Below are 7,961 nucleotides of genomic sequence, written 5' to 3'. Positions count from 1 at the left end.
CCGAAAAAAAAAAAAAAAAAAAAAAAAAAAAAAGATTAAGAGTTTGCCTAAAATTTTATGGGGCCAGGGATTTAGCTCAGTGGTTCTGCTGCCTACTTTGTAAGCACAAGGACCTGAGTTCGATTCCCAGTGCCAAAAAAAAAAAAGAGAATGCTTTGCCTTGTCATTTATGAGACTTGTGTATTTACATTAATTTCCATAGAAATCACACACCACCTTTACCTCAACTGATTGTCAATACATTTCAGTGCCTGGGACTGGCCAGCACCTTTATCAACTCCATTGGCATCAGTCAGTCGTCCTGGCACCCCACTTTCCCTCCTAGCTCTGTCTTGTCTTGTACTTTTTCTCATGCCTGTGGCATACACTGGGCAGGTGGGTACTGGAACCTGACTACAGAGGTCTCCGGCACATTGTACTTTTCAAAAATTATAAGTGAGAGGATATATTTATGTTGCACATGAAAAAAAGTTTTCTGAAGAAGTTAATGTGAATTCTAATGTGTCAAACGTGTAAAAAACCTTTGTGAAAAAACATTTGAACTTTTAGTACTTTTCTCATTAAAGAATTTATACTGGCTAACATATTTTAATACCAATAGTGTATTTAGAATTTAATAATTAATAATGCATTAATAATTAATGATGTATTTTTAAACCAATTTAGAACATTTTTATAACTTTGGATTAGTATACCTTGTGATAATTTTGGAGCCTTTTTGGTAAATACTTTTTTTAGCATGACACAGTGACATCTCAAGTAGAAATTAGTTATCAAAGAGAGTTGAAAGTAAATCTTTGGGAGAAAGAAAATAAAAAAATCAGAGTATCCTTCATGTATCTCAAAAGAGATTCAACTCAACTATTTAAAACTGTGCTATCGTGACAAATGTTAGGATTTTTTGTCATTTTTTGACATAATTTTTTTGACATGCAGGAAACAAAATTATGATACCCTATGTAGAAAATTAAAATGAGTTTTAAAATTGGAACACAAGTTGAAAACACAGTTTTAACTTTTGTTCTGACATGTAATGTCAAAAATAAAATCATAAGCATTACAGTAATTTGTCACATAATTAATAGTAATTTTAATGAAAGAATAAGTAAATGAATGTAATATGATACAGTTAATATTGTGCATTTCTAAAAATATTAATTTTTTTCTTGAGACTTTTACATTTAAAAATGTGATTTTATATATAAAGGCTAACATAGTTCAATAAATAAATTAATCTTTTATACTGATAAATATCAAAATAAACATTCTCCAAGTTATTTGTACAACTTACAAATAGTAAGCCATATAGTAAGAATATGTAGTGAATTTAAAAAATGATTATAATTAGGAATGTTTATCTTTCACGTTCATTTTTATTTGAGGCAGGTCCACAAGTCACATAGCACCATATCTTTTTGCAGATGCATAAAGTGGAAGAAGACACAGAATAATGTCATTTGTCAGAAGTTGTCACATCAGAAGCAGCATGTGACAGAGTGTTGCCATGATGGAGGATGTAAAATTGTTACAGTACAAGCCACATTGCCACTAATCACCTTCAAAATACTCATGCTCAGTTTGAACACACTTAATCCACTGTTCTTGTCACTTTTTGAAGGATTTATGGAAACTCTCCTTCACTGGTGTTCTTATTTGCACTTTTAATTGAATGTGAGTTTTCTCCATCACACCTACATAAACTATACTTGCTATTAACGTCCATAGTCAATTTCAAATGTACATCAGTATGCTAGTTCTACCATAATGCTACACTGTCAATCAACTAAAATATTTTTGTATCATTTAACAATAGCACTTATCAGTCAGGGTTAAAATGATACGAGCTGTTCATAACTGAGATTGGCTCCAAGGTACAGATCAGGTCCAAGCCTCTTATTTGCTTCAACCTTCTTGGGTCATTAACTAATCAAATCCTCTGTGCCTTGTAGCAAAAGGTAATAGTGCAGGAAAAGTAAGATCAAGCACTTTTAAAGCCTCCTGCTTTTATTTCTTGATAACACGATGGCCAAAGCAAGTTGTGTGGGCGAGTTGGAAACTAGAAGGAAGACTATTTAACACAGTAAAAGTAAAAGGAACAACTGTTCATTGCAAGTGATCTATATTTTTGTGCATAGCGAATTTACACATCAAAGAATGTAGTGGAATGGAGGGATCAGCGGAGTAAAACAAAGGCAAGTGAAACATTTTGTTACATATGCGTGTCCTATTTATTTCACTTAAGAGTATCACATCAATGTGCATCCATTTAGCTATAAATGTCTCTAATTTCTCATTCTTTATGCCTGAGTAGTATTCCATTTTATTAAAAATAGAAAACATGCATCTTCTTTATCCAGTCTCCAGGTCATGAGCAGTTGGGCTTCTCCAAGTTGTAACTGTAACAAACTGTGCTTCTATGAACATGGGTGCACATATATCACTGTGGTATGATTTTTAAAAATTATTTGGAGAAGTTACCCAGCAGGGCAATAGCTCTGTGAATGGGATTTCCAATCCTAATTCTTTGGGGTATCTCCATATTGATTTCCACAGTGATTGCAGCAGTCTACCCTCCCACCAGCTGTACAGCAGTGTTCCTCTTTCCCCACAACCCTGCCAACATCTATTATTGGTTGATTTGATGATAGCAGCCATTCTTCCTGGGGTGAAGTCGAATCTCAGTGTTGTTTTCATCTGCAGCTCTCAAATGACCAGTGATGTTGGACATTTTTTATATGTTTACTTGATATTTCTAATTCTTTGAGAAAGGTATGTTCATTTCAGGTGCCCATTATTGCTCTGGGTCTTTAATTTTGGGAGGTCTGAGTTTTTTAAAGTTCTTTATATAGTCTAGATAGTAGACCTTTGTCTGAAGAATGCTTGGTGAAATTTTTTCCCACATTGTGGTTTGTCTCTTCACACGGTTGCTGTGAAGAAGCTTTTTAATAAGAAGAGATCTCACTTGTTGACTGTTTGTGCTAGTTCATATGCAACTGAAATCTTGTTCATGGAATCTTTTCCTATGCCAATGTCTCCAGGAGTTCTACCTAACCTCTCTTACAGACTGTTTAGTATTTCTATTTTAATATTTAGATACTTAATCCATTTCAATTTTAGTTTGGTGCATGGTGAGAAATATAGGTCTAGTTTTAATCTTTGGCAATTTGAAATCCATTTTTTTAGCACCATTTATTAAGGTGGCTATCTTTCCTCCAGTGAGAATTTTTGTTTCCTTTATTGAATATGAGGGGGCTGAGTGTGTCTGAAGTTGTTTCTGATTCTTCAAATCTGTTCCACTGGTCCTCACATCTGTTTCTTTGCCAGTACCATGCTGTTTTTTATCACAGTAGCTTTGTAGTATAGTATCAAGTTGAGGATTTCGATACTCCCTACCTCATCTTTATTGTTTAGAATTGCTTTTGCTGTTCTGTTTTTTTTTTCTTCTTCCAAATGAATTTTTGGTTGTTTTCTCAGTTGCTCTGAATCTATCCAGTAGTTTGGAAGTATCACTATTTTCACTATGTTGATTCTTCCTACCCTGGAGCAGTGGATGTCTTTCCATTTTCTGATATCCTCTTCAATGTCTTTTTTCAGAGTGCTATTGCTTTTAGAGTAGAGGTCTTTGGTTTGTTTTGTTAGGTTGAGTCCTAGGTATTTCAATTTTTTGGATGCTACTGTGAAAGGGATTGTTTGCCCCATTTTTTTTTCTCAGTGAGTCTGTTGTTCATGTAACGAAAGCAATTGTTTTTTTTGCACCTTGTATCTAGTTACTAAGTGAAATTGGTTATTAAGTGTAGAAGACTTCTGATGGAGTTCCTGGGGTCTTCTTATGTAGAGTAACATGTTATCTGCAAATAATGACAATTTGACTTCTTCATTACCTATCTATATTCCTTTTATTTCTTTCTCTTATCTAATTGCTGTGGCTAATGTTTCCAAAGCTATATTGAACAGGAGTGGTAATAGTGAACATCCTTGTCTTGTTCCTGATTTTAGTGGAAGGATTTGAGTTTTTGACTATTTAGTATGATATTGGCTATTGGTTTTTATCAGATTGAGTTAGAGACCATCTATTCCATTCTTGTTGTAGGGTTTTTATCATGAATGAGTGGTTGATTTTGTCCAATGCTTTTTCTGCACCTGTTGAGATGATCATATGGTTTTTGCCCTTGGCTCTATTAATATAGTGTATTACATATATTGATTAGCATATGTTGAACCATTCCTGCATGCCTGTGATGAATCCCATTTGGTCAGGTTGTGTGATCTTTTTGATGATGTTCTGCATTCTATTTGCCAGTAGCTCATTAAGGATTTTTGCATCTGTGTTCATTAATGAGATTGGGCTATAGTTCTCTTTTTAATTTTGTCTTTTTCTGCTTTGAGAATCAAGGTGATGCTTACTTCCAGCAATGAATTTGGGAATATTGCTTCATTTCAATATCATTGAAGAATTTAGACTGTAGTGATAGTAGTTCCTCTTTAAATGTCTTGTAGAATTCAGCAGTGAAGCCATCAGGAGCTAGGCTTTTCTTAGTTGTCAAGTTTTTAATTATGTTTTCAATTTTATTGACTGATATTGGTCATTTAGAATTTTTAGGTCATCTTCATTGAACTTTAGTAATTCATATGCAGCTAGGAATCTGTCCATTTCTTCTGTATTTTCCATCTTATTGGTGTATATGTCCTCAAAGTAGATATTGATGATCCTCTGGATTTCTGCTGGGTTCATTTTAATTTCACCCTTTTCATTTCTAAGTTGATTGATTTGGACTTTTCTTTCCTTTTCTTTTCTTTCTTTCTTTTTTAAAAATATTTTTATTTTATTTATTTATTTATTTATTTATTTATTTATTTATTTATTTATTGTGCCAGGGATCAAACTTGGGTCCTTGCAGTTGCAAGGTAGGCAGTAGAACCACTGAGATAAATCCCCATCCCTCTTTCCTTTTCTTGATAAGGTTGGCTAAGGGTTTGTTAATTTTGCTTATTCTTTCAAAGAATCAACTCTTGGCTTCATTTTTCTTCATTTGCATTGTTCTCATAGTCCCCGTTGCATTGATTTCTTTATAATTTGCTCTGATCTTTATGATTTCCTTCCTTGTATGAACTTTGGATTTGTCCTGCTCTTATTTTTCTAGAAGCTTCAGGTTAAGCACCAGATTATTTAATTGAGCTAGCCCTGTTTTCCTAATATGTGTAATCACTGCTATGAATTTCCTTCATAAGACTACTTTCATTGTGTCCCATAGATTCGGGTATTTCATATTGTCATTGCTATTTAATTGTAGGGACTGTCTGATTTCTTCTTTAATTTCCTCTGTGATTCACTGGTTATTCAGAAGTGTATTGTACAGTTTCCATGTGTTTGTGAAATTACTGTGGTTTCTTTTGCTATTGATCTCTAATTCCATAACAGTATGTTCTGATAGCATATAGGGGATCACTTGTCAGGGGATTGAAAGGGAGAGAGATTTATTTAGGAAAGGAAGACACAAAATAAAGAGGCACAGGGAGTCAGAGCTTCAAGGCACAAAGGATCCATATCTTTATTTGTTACTCTTTTTATATCCTACATGACTGCTACATGTCACTAGTCACATTAATCATTAAAGAAGTTAAAACACTAGAGAGGTTATACATGGCAACAGTATATTCAGTTTCTGGAGTCAAGCTATGGCAAGCATATGTCTCAATGAATATAATCAGAGAGACATTCTTTGCTTATCTACAAAGAGCAGAGAGTGCCTGGGGCACTGCAAGTGCAAGTCCAGGAAATCATCTTTGATCTCTTGCTGTCAGGCCTTTCTAACAACTCCATGAATACACACTGTCACACAGAATTTTCGTGCAACGAGACAATTCCGTCAATCACTCCATTTATTTTGCACTTGCTCAAACTTATCCTATGGGTGAGTATGTGGTCCATTTTGGAGAATGATCCATATGCAGCTGAAAACAATGTGCATTCTGATTTGTTTGATTGAGTCCAAGTATTTCATTGTTTACTTTCTGTCTAATTGATGAATCTATTTGTGACAGTGGGGCATTGAGGTCCCCCATTACTATTGTATTACTGCTTACTTTCTTCTATGCAGCGTATAGTTGGATCTTCTTGCCTCATTCTGCTATTCTATTTCATTTTTTCCTCATTGAGTTTAATGGTACATTTTAGGCATACTGTAAAGTTACATTCATCATTAGGATCTTGTACCTTTACATGGCAGGTCTTGGTTCTCATTTTCCCCCTTATACCTGCTCTCCCTTCACCCACTCCTCCCTTTCCTATTTATAAATACTTTATTTCTATTTTTTTACTTTCTCATGTTTTTTTTCTTTTCCATTATTACTTTCCCTACCCTTCCCAATTCCCCTACAACTTTAGTCCTTTTCTTCCTATTTCACAATGTCAATTTTATCATGAAGATCTTATGTAGCATTACAGTTTTTCACATCACAGAAACTATTTGGTATTTACACATGTGTGACTTATTTATTTCACTTAGGAGTATATCCTCAATATGTATCCATATTCCTATGAATGACTCTAATGTCTCATTCTTTATGGCTGAATAGTATTCCATTTTATAGAAAAAGCACATCTTTTTTATCCAGTCTCCAAAGGATGGGCAAATTTATTAAAAAAACACATATTCTTTATCCAGTCTCCAATTGATGCGGAATTGGACTGTTTCAAGTTTAGCTACTACAAACTGTGTGGCTATAAACATGGGTAAGAACATATCACTGTGGTGTGATTCTTTTAATTCTTTTGGGAAGATACCCAGCAGAGGAACAGCTGGGTCAAATGGAACTTCTAATCATAGTTGCCGCAGGTATTTCTGTATTGACTTAAACAGTTGTTGCACCAGTCTGCACTACTAACAACAAAGAAGAGGGTTCCTTTCTCCCCACAACTCCACCAACATTTGTTATTGGTTAATTTCTTGATAGCAGCCATTCTTTGTGGGGTGAGGTGGAATCTCAGTGTTGTTTTCATCTGCAACTCTTTAATGACCAGTGATTTGGAACACTTTTTTCATATATTTACTTAATGCTTTTACTTCTTTGTCTGAGAAATGTCTGTTCAGTTCAGATGCCCATTTTTGAATTGGAAATTTATATTTGGGGGTCTGATTGTTTTGAGTTCTTTATATATTCTAGATAATAGTCCTTTGTCTGAACAGCAGCTGGTAAAAATTTTTTCCCACAATGTAGGTTGTCTCTTACTTCTGTTGATGGTTTCTCTTGCAGTGCAGAAGCTTTTTAAAAAGATGAGATCCCAGTTGTAGATTCTTTCTGCTAGTTCCTGTGCTACCGAGGATTTGTTCATAAAGTCTTTTCCTATGCCAATGTCTTCAAGAGTTCTGCCTAACTTATCCAGCAAATTTAGTGTTTCTATTTTAATATTTAGATCTTTAATCCAATTGGATTTTAGTTTAGTGCATGAGAAAAGATAGGGGTCTTGCTTTCATCTTTGGCAGATTGAAATCCAGTTTTTCCAATTCCATTTATTAAAGAGGCTATCTTTCCTTTACTGAAGATGGTTGGGTCCTTTGTCAAAGATGAGGTAGCTGAGTACATTTGGAGTTTTTCCGTATTTTCCAATCTATTTCACTGATCCTCAGGTCTGTTTCTTTGTCAGTACCATGCTGTTTTTATCACTGTGGCTTTGTAGTATAGTTTCAATTGGGAATTGTTATACCCACTGCCATTCTCTGTTACCTAGTATGGCTTTTGCTATTCTATGTCTCTTCTGGTTCCAAATGAATTTTTGAATTATTTTTTTGTAGTTCTGTGAATATATAGTGTTGGAATTTCAATCAGCATTGCATTAAATCTGTCCAGCAGTTTTGGTAGTATGGCCATTTTCATTATGTTGATTCTTCCTACCCAGGAGCAGGGGAAATCTTTCCATTTTCTTATGTGTTCTTTGATCTTTTTTTTTTTTTTTTTTTTTT

This window comes from Fukomys damarensis, unplaced genomic scaffold (assembly GCF_012274545.1).
Source record: "Fukomys damarensis isolate Sample0158 unplaced genomic scaffold, DMR_v1.0_HiC HiC_scaffold_33, whole genome shotgun sequence".
Classification (NCBI taxonomy): domain Eukaryota; kingdom Metazoa; phylum Chordata; class Mammalia; order Rodentia; family Bathyergidae; genus Fukomys; species Fukomys damarensis.
The sequence above is the reverse complement of the archived record's forward strand: the minus strand, read 5'-3'. Positions refer to the sequence as shown.